At 31.6% G+C, this 13534-nt stretch overlaps 1 protein-coding gene across 1 annotated transcript in view; it reads right to left on the bottom strand.

The window, feature by feature from the left end:
* The window catches only part of LOC106663608 (kinase D-interacting substrate of 220 kDa B), a 118978-nt gene that overhangs the window by 37721 nt on the left and 67723 nt on the right, over positions 1-13534 (bottom strand). Inside the window, exons 4-16 of the transcript XR_001340063.2 lie at positions 12186-12287; positions 12047-12121; positions 8063-8124; positions 7953-8004; positions 7696-7887; positions 7470-7635; positions 7268-7409; positions 7033-7207; positions 6872-6972; positions 6638-6800; positions 6411-6579; positions 5483-5727; positions 5246-5399 (exon numbers count right to left, since the gene is read on the bottom strand). The gene's annotated coding sequence lies outside the window, so the exon portion shown is untranslated. The remainder of the gene's footprint in view (positions 1-5245; positions 5400-5482; positions 5728-6410; positions 6580-6637; positions 6801-6871; positions 6973-7032; positions 7208-7267; positions 7410-7469; positions 7636-7695; positions 7888-7952; positions 8005-8062; positions 8125-12046; positions 12122-12185; positions 12288-13534) is intronic.

Genomic DNA, 13534 nt, shown 5'->3' with positions numbered 1-13534 from the left:
TTTTTTAAAATTTAACCCTTGATTTATTTCTGTCTTCTAAAAATTTGTTACTTGTGGAAAAACTCAACAACAAGAGTTAACTACAAAAAACTTTTCACATAAATCACAAAGACAAGATCTGGAATACATTTACACAATATATGGAGTCTTCATACATATAATAAATATTTATATAAATATATACAACAAATACTTTACAAAGCTTTGTAAAATCAAATTATGAACAATACAAATAAATTATAACACTGATACAATAGAAAATGATAACATATTAAAACACCTAACTGCTTTATAATAGTAATTTATTATGAAATACCTCTCCTTAACTTTGGCAAGACATACAACTTATATATCAGTATATAAATGATTGTTATTTTGGTGTGATTAATAAATAGTAGGTATTTCTCTTGATACTTAATAACTATTTTTTTAATATATAGTTTTATTTGAAACTACATTTACAATGTCCCTTTACACAATATTAAAGCTCAACAAAGCCTCTCACATGAGGATTCACTGTATTTTTTACCCACATCTGGCTAATTCAAAAAATGAATCAGCCACTTATTTTTTTTTAATGTTTATTTTTTTATTTTTTTAATATTATCTTTGTAAAATACTGGTTCAGATATTACACTGTATACACAATACATGAAAGCAGTCTGCACATACAACAATTAACACTATTTACACTAACAGAATCTACATTACACAATAGTTAAATTAACCAGGTGAGAACAGTCTCTAAGCAAATCAATTTACTTCAAACAGGTCAATTAAGCAATATTGTTTGGCCGTCAATTACTAATACAGGGATTTTGTTAAGTATTTTGCGAATCAGTAAAGAAATACTCTCTCAAAAGAGAATTGCCTTTAAAATTAAAACTGTTGGTGACGGCCAAGGATTCAAAGATAAACAACAAAGCTTCTAAAATTTCACCTCATCATTCAGTCTTGGATTGGCTAGGATTCACCAGCAAAAGAAAGACTCAGCTATCATCCTTGATTCACAAACCTGTGAATTCCATTAAACTTAACTTTTAGATTTAAAAAAAAAAAATTAAATGTTATTGGTGTAGCAGGAACAATCACTTGCTTGCAATAAGTGTTAATTATGATGTTTAATGGATTGTTAAATGAAAAGACAACCAAACAGAACTGAAAATACAGAACAGTACAGTTTATAAACTTGGATCTTATAGAATCAGCAAAAAGTTTAGAATATTCTAACCACTCTTCAAACTTAAGAAAGACATTTAAAGAGAAATATGTTAATAAAGAACAACACACAAAAACACTTGTTCTTTAATTTTTAACAATGGTGTAAACAAAGAGCAGAAATCTTGAGTTTACATGTTTGGTGGCTGGTATGTTTTTTCTCTTTACAGTTCGATGGATGTTAACATTCAAGAATGATAGCTGAGTCTATCTACCTACTTGGGGCTCATCTACCGACTATTCTAATTGAAGCAGAATTTACAACTTGGCTAAACTGTATAAGTCCCGCAGCAATTGTGCGAATCTGAGATTCTTCCTCCAACTGGCAGAGGGGATTGTAAACGTTCCAGGCACACATATAATTAAGGCGTTTAGAGAATTTGAAATGAATCGAGCCATTGAAAAGTTTTAATTCAATAATACACACGCTTTCTTATTGGTTTCGTTTTTGAAATTTCATGAGATGCAGGACTTTTTTCTTTAAAAAGGCAGGATCACTTTGTTCATTGTCCTAGTTTTTCAATTGGAGGAATATATGTTTTGTTTTTCTTTTTACTAAAATACAAAGATAAATCACATGTGCATGCACACTTTTTATTCTATTGTACAGATTTTTAATTTTTTTTAACATCTAAAACATTTTAACAATTGCTGCTAATTCAAGACATATGACCAATAATGGCGAGTTAAAAACAACCTTTTTATTATTATAAATGTTGAAAAATTATGAACAGAAATAACGAAACTTAACTCTCGGCTGAACATACAAAAAGAAAATAAGTTAAACATTATTAGACAATTTAAAACACATGTTGAAGTTAATGGAATAAAAACATATTTTAATTTGATTAAAACTGACAAATAACAATGCGCTATATTATTTATTGTTAATTATGGTAGTACACCTAGTTTCTACGTTCTTTCAAAAGAGACTAAGGACATTTTATTTTAAAGGTAAATGTCCTTATGCTTCCAGTTACAATTCCATTCGATGAATAATATTTTTTTATGATTTAGGTTTTACAACAATAAGAGAAGTTTTATTTAATATTCAGATTGTACCATCATGAACTATCACAGTTTCCCATTGAAAATTTAGACATGTAGACAGTATAAAATTTGTTTTCCTTTTGTACAAAAAACCTTTTCATTTTCAATGCTATTTATCACTAAAAATAATTATAACTTGTTTTATTTATCCATTATATACATGAGGAGGTAGTTTACAATGTATGAACACTTAGGGGAAAAAAACAACAACATAGGACGAAAACAATTCTTATTCAGACAAAAGAATATAATATGTGCATTTCAATTTTCAAATGTAATATATAGATTTGTACTCTGCAACCTTTTTGAGCAACAGAAATGCAGCAAGACTGTTAACTCACCTAGAGAAGTCACCTGTCAATATGCTTTTTTTCCCTTTTCCACTTTTAACGTACTTCTTTAACTTAATATTACCTAAATAAAGTTACTTTTACTTTTCTAACTGTATAAATACAATCCTTTCAGTTCAAGTGATTTACCTAATTTACGGGGGATTATTGAACATTGTAATTAACAAGGTTTTGTCTTCATACTCTTTTTTTAAAAAACAATATGCATACTTTTGGGTGATATAGTTTGATAGAATAACATTATTTCTTTCTCTCACTCTCTCTCTTTCTTTTAAAATCAAACAATTCTACAAAATTCAAGTCATGGCATTTTTTACGGCCTTTCTCTACTTTTCAGGGTTTCAAATGTATATCTACGAAACGTACAAACAAAATGTTCCAAACTATTATGAAAAGTTACAATTTGTCATAGATATATTTAAAAAAAAATGAAATATCATTAAAAAAAGTTATCTTGTTATTTTAGTCTAATCTTGCTTCCTAATAGATACATTTCCTGGGATGGACTTACCACCTAGAAGGTGCTAAACTACTCGTTGTGTTTTATCATTCAAATACCTGTTTGACTAGATTTGTCTTAACACTACGTTTCTGGGTTAAAAAAGAAAGTCATTAAGAAACACTAGTTAATGATTTGTTTCCCCCCTCCCCTAAAAAAGAGTAACAAATTTATAAAAAATAAATATTACAATCAACAGTGAATCTCAGTATGCTTGTGTGTTTATTCAGTAAATATTGAATACAATATAAAAATGAATGGCTCAAGTGTGCTTTTTAGTCTCAGATTATAAATGAAATTTCAGTTTATAAACTTTAACATTTTCTGAATTAATATATTTTAATAATATTTTCTTTATTTTTTAAGAAAGAAGTAAATTGAAATAGTAAGGGTGGTACACAGAAGAGAGAGATGCTGAGGAAGATGTATAAAATAATTTAAGCAGCATTAACAATAAGTTAATTCTTTGATTAAAATAATTAAAATGTCTCTATAAAAAAAGCACACCAAAATCTAATAATATATCAAATGACAAAATTCTCATTTGATTACAAATGATAAAATATTAAAAAAATTTAAATGATAATTTTAGTTATGTTACATCCCTTCATGCCACTATTGTTTGGGGTTGGGTAGAAGTTAATGCTACAACGAGCTCGGTGTGACATGGATTGAACAGAGGGCTTCGCAACGTCTAATAATAATTTTAAACTTAAAAAGTAAAATTATTATTGAGTAAACCAAAACAGTCTGCTAAGAGATGGAAGTGCATTAAGACCTGGTACTGTTTCAAAAAGGGAATTGAGGATGCGTAACAGACAGGGTTGGGTCATTTTCCTTTTGAAACTTGAATGAGTTCACATGATAATAATTATTATTTTGGTTAAAAGTAAATATGGGCATATTTCATATTGTTATCATTAATAAATTCTGTTTGTGTTTCAATCAATTTACATAATTTTCATTTCTGTTAATTTCCTTCTTCACATTCAGAAAAAGAGGCTATAAAATGGTAGGAGAGCCCATTTAGTTTAGGGGTAAGAAAATTTGTAGGAGAGCCCATTTAGTTTAAAGGTGATATTGTTTTTTGGAAAAAAAAATACACAAATAAAAACTTGGGCTATTACAGAATAGGAAATCTTTTCATTTTGTCTTTCAGGGCCAGTTGTTTTGTTGGCATAAATAAAATGCATTTTGCCAAACCTTAATTATTGTTTCATGGTTTTAATTGTACAACTCTCCCAATTAGCCGAACAATTAGTCCCCACTATGGCACTTCCTAATTTGCTACATACTATTTTTACGACTATGTCAAATGATCACACGGCTTTTATCAGCATAAATGGCAAAAGGAAAAAAAAATCTGTCGAGTAACTTGATGCTTATTGATTTTTTTTTATCCTGAACATCAACCAAGAAAAGTATTATTGTATATAATGTTTCTCACTGTATTAATAAAAAAAATAAATAATCAAATTAATTCAATTAATTATTCATTTTATCTAAGGTCTTGGTTGAGATGAAAATGTTCTCATTTCAACCAAGACCTTAGATAAAAAGAATAATTAATTGAAGTAATTAAAATAGTCAATTATGACTGCTAAACATATATAGATTAATAAAATTAATAAAATGACATTTTTATAGTCCACATGGGCTACAAAAATTGAATAGGAACTATGAAAAATTTTCATATTGGTTCCAGTAAACTCATTCTTGCCTGACATTGATTGGTGGGATGAGAAAAAGTTATACATACTATGCAACTTATAAATAATATTTTAAAAACAAAAGGAAAAAACCTATTTAAATAACTAAATAAAATTTAAGAACCGGAGAATAAAAACCTAAGCAAAAAATAGCATAAGGCGAATATAAATTAAGAGAGCTTAACCAGACTTGAAACGAGAGAAAACTAGCACAGACTCGTAAGATTAAAAATAGAAAAAAAGTTAAATAGCGCATAAAATATTTTAAATGCTAAGCGATTTTGGAATGAAATATTTTCATTTGTTTGGGCGATCGTGTAAAGCAACGGGTTTTCAGGGAGCCCAACAATAACAATAATAACAAATAACAAAGATCAATGTACTTTTTCCACTTTTTCCTCTGTTTTTATCTTAATTACCATTTGTTGTTCTTGGTGCGATGACTTTCTCTCCTTTGTCTCTGTCCGTGCCGTAGATTTTGCCGGCTTTCTTTGCCATGTTCCCTAGTAGTTCGAGGGAACATTTGTGAGTCGACCTCAAAGACTGTAGCCACTCTTTCAGACCTATATCATCCTAAAAACAAAATAAATGATACTTTGAGTTTAGGGGGTGGGGGATAAAAAAAATTTGGTTTCAAAACCAAAAAGAAAGCATACCGAGTTTGTGAGTACAATTTTGGCATCCCTTGTCTTAATATTGATACACTGTTCACCTTTAACAGTCACCAGGTCAGGAGAGACTTCTTCCACCTGATCCATAAATACCAAATCTGGTTTTGTGCTTCCCGACTCGGGGTGAAGCTCTAACCTATTTGGATAAAGTTTGGCATAACGCGTTTGCCAGGCAGACGCAAAAGGACCTCCTAATTTCTTTATGTAACCATGAAGAATACAATCAGATTCTGAAAATAATAAGATTAATTAAAATTATTTTACGTATGCATATGAATTAATTTTTGCTTGAATGGGGTAGGGTTTTTGATGAATGGTTAGAAGGAAGAAAACAACCAGACTCTTATAAATACATATTTAATAGGCCTCATAGGCTTCTTCTTCAAATTCTGATTGTTTATCATTAAAAACTTCAACATTTATCGTGCCACAGTAAAAATAATTAAATTTTGTAATTTGATAGTTACCTACTTGACTTTGACAGATATGTTTTAACATTTTGCCATCTTCAGTGTTGAGTTTGGGTGATTTCTGTGGAGCCAAGTTTTGGTTGCAAGGTCGTGGATGGGATTGTGTAGGTGTTAGCTTTGTTTGTTGGTGTGTTTTATGGATTAAGTCAGTTTTTGTGTTGTGTGTTGTTTAGCGACCGGTGGTTCAATAAATGATTGAAGCAGTTTATCCCTCCTTACTACTTCAACCAGTTTTTTAAAATTATACTGTTCGTGTACAGTATACACAGCATTTCACAGTCTTTGTGATCATCTCAACATTGAAGATGGCAAAATGCAAACGCAGACAAAATCAGTGAGGATGCTGTCCGAGAGAATAGGTAACTATAAAATTATAGGTTCATCAACCCATAGACCACAAGACGAAAACTCAAAATTAAATTTTTTATTATTTATAACCTCACCCTTTTCGTCTGTGTCAAATCTCTGTTTCTGTTTGGCTTTCCTCTTCTGTTCCAAACGGTCTGCTTCTTGATTGATTGTTTCAAAAACTGTTTCTGCGACTTCATTCTGCCATCTTTCTGAGATGACAAGTGGGAAATTTTTATACAATTCTTGATCTGCCTCTGTCAACTGGTTAAAAGAAAGAAAAAAAAGATTATGTCTTAACATGATTTGTATTAATATTAACCTTGATCCCCTTAGTGTCCTCCTCATCAAAAGAACCGATATCAAAAGCATCGGCGGCATTCACTTCTCCCCGTGGAGGTATGAGTGGAGGTGGGTATTTCTGAACGTAGACTTGTTGCCAGTCCACGCCATTAAAAAATGGATGCTCTTTTACTTCATCAGCACTAAATACCAAATTAAAAACAAAATTAATTGTCAATATAATAAATTTTTTATGATAATAAATAAACTTTACCCTTTTCCTTTACAACCGAGTCTTTTGTCAATATCTCTCATAAGCAGCCGTTCAAGGAGGTCCTTTAATTCCAAAGAGAAAGAATCAGGAAGCTCAACATTCTACAAGCAGAGAGAAAATTGAATTTTGGAAATTTTTTTTTTTTTTTAGGAAAAAATTACCATTGTGAGGGTCATCCTGTCGATTTCATGTTTGTCCTTTGTTTTATGCTGCCTAAATGGTGAATGGCCTTTTAAAAGCTTGTAAAGCATACAGCCAAAAGAAAACCAGTCTGCACTGGAATCATAAGCAGTGCCTTTAGATAACACTTCTGGTGCCATGTATCCATGAGTTCCACTGAAAAATGGCATACCCTTAGTTATCATTATATTAAGGAAAATCGTTAATTTTACTTACACACTCGCATGAGGTTTCTTTTTGCTGAAATCACAAGCCAAGCCAAGATCTGATATTCTTACATGGCCATGTTCGTCCAAAAGAATATTCGCAGGTTTCAAGTCTCTGTAGACTATATATCTTCGATGCATGTGCTCCAGACCTTGTAAAATTTTATTAGTGAAAAACTCTTAACTATATAAAAAAACGACTTGTTGCCTACCTAAGATGACTTCAGCAGCGTAGAACTTCATTTCCATTTCATTGAAAACCCCATGTTGGGACAGGTGGTAATGAAGGTCGCCTCCATTCATCAAGTCGAGAATAAAGCATAACTTATCAGGAGTATGAAAAGCGTATGTCATACATACAATGAAGGGGCAATCGACCTGGGTAATGACAATTGTTAAAACATTTTGAAAAATTATCGTCAGTACTGTATTACACACCCCTGTGCTGACTAGCGAGAGCATAATTCTCTCATTGAGCGCAAGTGTTTCGCCTTGTTTCATCTTTATCCGTTTTTTATCTAAACATTTCATGGCATACATTTTACCCGTGTCTGCTTTCCGACATCCGTAAACTTCACCAAAACCTCCTCTACCAATAATACGATGAACACTGAAGTCATTCATTGTTAACTAAAAAAGAATATTTATTAAGCAAACATTAATATTTTATAATAATTAATATAAATTGATCATACTTGAATGTTCAGTTCTAAATTTTTCCATTGACAGAACCTAGTGTATTTTTCACTGAAAAATATAAAATTATATCAGTTTACATTAAAAAACTAAACAATTTATGTGTCACCTTTCTAAAAATTTCCTAAACGGTTCTCCTCTCAGATGATTGAATATTTCTTGAATATAAGGCTGAAACATTAATGCCATAATGAATGCTGGAAATTTTATGCTCATGAAACATAATGAACATGCCAAGTGTTTTCCCCCTTAGACGGTCATGTAGCTTGAAGACTTAGTATTGTTTTTACTGTCAGTGGTTAATATCAATGGAACCCTCTAATGAGCCAATTCTCTAAATTAACAAATTCTCATTGAATCATTGCCGTGATAAGTTCTAAGATAAAATAAGAATTTTTCTTGTTTGTAATAAATCACGTTGGCCTTCCTATAATGGGTGGATTTCTGTCAAGCATAACATCATCAGTGGTTCTGTTGTTTTTGAGTCAGTTTGAAACACATCTAACAGATAAAACCAAGAAGAATAGACCAGAGCGGGATGATCAAGCTAAACGTTCAGCATCTTCTAGACGTCATCATTATTTGTATATCACTAGTTAAAAATGCTTAAACGAATATTTCAGAATTGCGATACCTTGTGTAACTGTAATTTTGTCTTTACCGATTATTTTGGTCTGTCTATTCTTGATGGTTTGGTCTTGTACAGTTAACCAAATTTATGCATGTTCAAGACATTTTATTTTGCCTTTAATACGCTTGTTTTAAACTATTTTTTAGTCCAATTAATTATTCTTTTTATATAAGGTTTTTGGCTGAGATGAAAAATTAGTGACATGAGCAGGATACGAACCTACAACCTTAGGCTCGATACGCAATTGGAATAATTAATAATTATTCAGAAAACGTGAGATGCGGTCTGGTGTGATGTAGGTTTCAGAAAAACATTTTCTTTATCGTGCCAACATTTCGATCTTTATCTGCCCCTCTCAACACGACACGCAAGAATGGCACAATTACACAGAAGACAAACACTTTGAGTGAGTAGAAATACTTTAATTGAATNTATAAATTTACTTTGTTCCACATCCTACATGTATTTGTTAAATGTAAACAATGTTTGTAAATCCCAGGGCCTGAAGATGATCTGAATAAGAAAATGTTTTTCTGAAACCTACATCACACCAGACCGCATCTCACGATTTCTGAATAATTATCGATTAACGGTCACTAATCACCACACAAATAATTAATAAGGTCAATTATGACCTCTAAGGAAATATGGACTATTTTTTAGATGAAATCATTGAAGAATTTTTAGGATATTTTATTGTATATTTCAAAAACACAGGCAACCAAGTAAAAAAACTTAAAAAAAAAATGAATTGTCAATACAACCGGTAACGCTTGGGTGTAATGAAGGTTTGCGCATACGGCGCCGGACTTATTAACGTAAAATAATACGGATCTCTCTCTCTCTCACTCAATACCTCTACATTTTTCTTTCTTTTTTTCCTTTTTTCGTCAATTTCAATAACGAAAAATTGAAAAAATATCCAATATTTTACGTCGCAAATTTTCATTCTGGGTCGTATGTCAAAACGTAAGCATCAACGTGACAAATCAGCGAGACTGAACGGACCGAATCAAGGGTTTTCCGCCAGTGTAGAAGCTTTGTAATTTAGAATTAAGAATGCCATCGTTCTTATTTCGTAGATTTTCTTGAAAAAACAGCTCACCTAAAGAGATTATATAAGCAACAAAGGATATCCATTTTAATTTGTTCGTGCCAGATACGTTTCATGGCTCATTTCATCTTTTTTCCTTTACAGAATCAGAAATGATGGTTTATTTATAGTACCGGTTTTTTAAATGTATTATTTCTTTTTCGTTTGCAATACGCTAAAATTATACAAGTACTAAGTAGGAAAAGTTGGAAAAATAAGATGCTTTGCGTTTGGAGGAGTTATGAAAGAGGGTCTAAAATAGCTCCAGATGTTAGGGCTATTGAGCTTTATACGCAACAGCTCGATAGATTAAATGAAGTTTTTAAATAAATCCGCCCCAATTTGATCGACCGTAATAAAGAAATGCAAATTTGAACATTAAATTTAACAGAAACCTTTTTATATTTCTCAGCGCCTTGCTTACCATGCTATCAGATATTTCGCCTGCCGATCACGAATGGTCGAAAAAGCGTCCCTTTTAAAAATTAAAATGTGAGTCATTGAGCTTTTTCACCAACCCAGTATTAATTTACAATGTGAAGCAGTCTCTGGGCAACATCCTCTCAAGTGACTCACGCCATTAATTATTATTCAAGTGCGATGAGATCTACTTGATACAGCTTAAAATTTGTTTGTTAAAACAAAATACACCGCTTTGGTAAATCGGAATTAAGGGATGCTGAATCACCACAAAGTTGCTGGAGAATTTGAGTTTGACACATGCGAGATTCGCATAAAGCCTCTCCCTGCGTTTCATCCTGACGTTGAGCCAGCTGAATATTATTTTTTCCTTCAATTAATTATTCTTTCTATGTAAGGTCATGGCTGAGATAAAAAAGTCAGTGTCACGAGCGAGATTCGATCCCACGACCTTCGGCTCAATAGGCCGCTGCTCTAACCATTTAAGCTATCGTGATTTCGATCCTCTCGGACACCAAACCAACTCTCCATCTCAACCTATAACCGTTCGAATTTTCCCTCTTTTTACCATTTTCAAATAAAAAGTAACTTGGTCAATTGACCACTAAAACGTAAATGGATTATTTTTTTCCGGTGAATTGAATCAACGGCTTAAATATTGGGGTAAAATTCAAATGCTAAGTGTGTTGTCTATTGTTTAAATAATATGCATAATTTGAAATATTGGAATAAATAATAAGCTTTATTTTCTCAGTAAAAAGTGAAAATTATTATGGAAATAAAGCCACAATTTGTAAATAGCGAATTCGCAGAAATGGAGGAGTCTTGCCTCTCCCTGCTTATAACCCTGACGTCGCGCCCTCTGAACTATCTAACTCGAACCAGCCAATTACAATAACGATTGTGTCGATAAAATTCAACCGTACATGGTTTAGTAGTATATTTCAAAAATAAAAATTGAGCATTACTTTTCACTTTCACAGATGAAACTGAAAATACATCAAAGTAACCAATTTGAGTTTGAAAAATGTGAGAGTCGTACGAATGAAAGCTTTACTCCTCCTATCTGAATATTATTATAATTATCTTTTCCAGTGAATTGAATCAACGGCTTAATAATAGTGAGTTGACTATTGTTTAAATAATACGCAGAATCTAAATATTTTAATAAATAATATTTAACAATAATAATAATAATAATAATAAATAATTTCAAATATTGGAATAAATAATATATCATTTAACGTACGTTTTTAATAATGCTAAGCTTTATTTTCTTAGAAAAAAATCGAATGTGATTGTAGATCAAAAGCTAAAATTTTTAAGAAGCAAATTTACAGAAATGGAAGGAGCTTCTCGTCTCTCCCTGCTTATATAAAATAACATTTTATATGTTGAGTAATAAAAATCAAGTGTCGAGTGTTTAATACTATAAAAAACACATTCATTGTTCATTTGAATTTGTCTGAGGTTTCTTCTTTTCACTTAGGCAAAACTGAAAATTATTGTACTTAAACTTAACCATTTGTAAGTACCAAGGAACTCTATGATATATTTTTTAATTGAAAACGGATAACAGAACTTTATTTATTAAAAAATAATTTATACAGATGGAGTAATAAAAAATGGACATTGATATTCTCAAAAAAAAAAAAAAAAAAAAAAAAAAAAAAAAAAAAAAAAACCACTTTCCTTTCATCTTATTACTACAGCGGGAAAAGCTGAACAGCCAGAAAACCGACCATTTCCAATTGACATACTAATAATAAACTTTATAAACAATGATTTTTTTTCTTGAAAGATTCAACTTGTCTTTGATCAATGGGCTTTTCGTACGTCCGATCTGTAAGGATGTATTTATTGTTATTCAAGTCAACACAAGCTTTCAAGCTACTTTTCATCTGACTAAGGGAAATAAATCGGAGGGGGGCAGGTTTTATCTTCTTTACCTCGAATAAATTAACCGGGACTTCATTTTTCATCAAGTATTTTTGAACGTGGGCGACCGCATCTTTTGGATAGTCCTATAAAACAAATTAAAATGTATAATTAAACAGACAAATTTGAAAAACTATTCCTAATACTCACGTGTGCGTGGGCTAGCAGCTCTTTCATAATGAACTTATCGTAAATCTGCCTCGCCGATTTTCTCCTGTCTTCCGGATTGTCCAGTTTTTCATATTCTTTTATCTGAAACAAGAGAAAAAAAAATCTATTATAATGATTTTAAAGTCAGGGACGGAAATCCAATAAAAACCGTCTCAATTCTTTCAGCAAGCCTCAAGAAATTGGCTGTGTTCTTAAATTATTTATCAGTGCAAAGTAGAGGCTAATATAATAAATAATCCATTTATGTTTTAGTGGTCAATTGACCAAGTTACTTCTTACAATTAATTATTCTTACTATGTAAGGTTTTGGTTGAGATAAAAAAAGTCAGATGGAGAGTTGGTATCCGAGAGGATCGAAATCACGATCGCTCAAGTGGGAGAGTAGCAGCGTATTTAGCCGAAGGTCGTGGGTTCGAATCCCGCTCGTGACATTGATTTTTTTTATCTCAACAAAGACCTTACATAGAAAGAATAGTTACTTGAAAGAAGAAATAATATTATATTATTATATCTTATTTCTCGATGATTCAAACTATTCTTTTCCCACGTGACTCTAATTTAATATCTAACTTGGTAAAAATTCATAGAAAAATCTTAAAAGTAGCACCTAAAATGGGCAAGTTTTATGTATGGTCAAACAAACATCGTTAGATACATATGATTTATTATAAAAAATAAATTAATATTTATTAGGGTCAGGTCTGGTCATTCCTTCCCATTTTGTTTTCCTTAAACAGATGCTAGAAAGTGCTAAAATCAAACGTAAAGCAATCAATCTAACAATAGAGGGAAAAATTACCACCTTGCCAATGGCGGGGCTTGCTAAAAATGTCTTCTCCCACTTGGAAATTTTCCAGTTGATCAATTAACGTTCGAATTCAATCAGCATGGATTGGAAAAAGCAAAAAGGGCAGATATTGAACAACCGCAACAGGATTGATAAGCTATGGGGAAATGAAGACGATGTAATAATTACCTTGGTTTGTGGGCTAGCATTGCCATACCGTTTTTGCAACTTGTCGGAATTTTCTGAAGCAAATTGATCAATGGTCCGATTGCCAATGCGAGGGCGATTTTTCAAAACAAGAAATTGCGAAAAATTATTGTTAAAAGAAATCGAAAATTGCCAATAACGAGGCCGTTCGAACTTTCTTCCCCTTAGGATTATTTCAATTTAACCTATATTCTAAGGCGGATATTACGACAAACAAAGCTGAAAGTTTGCTGGAGCAATAATAGAATAGGTAATGGGACGGCGAAATTATTTAGAGCCAAATAACTTCTATATAGGTTGTAGCCGAAGGTGCGAGGTCGGGGTCGGATTCCAA

Source organism: Cimex lectularius, unplaced genomic scaffold, assembly GCF_000648675.2.
Source record: "Cimex lectularius strain Harlan isolate CLEC.00 unplaced genomic scaffold, Clec_2.1 scaffold89, whole genome shotgun sequence".
NCBI lineage: Eukaryota > Metazoa > Arthropoda > Insecta > Hemiptera > Cimicidae > Cimex > Cimex lectularius.
The sequence above is the reverse complement of the archived record's forward strand: the minus strand, read 5'-3'. Positions and strand labels throughout refer to the sequence as shown.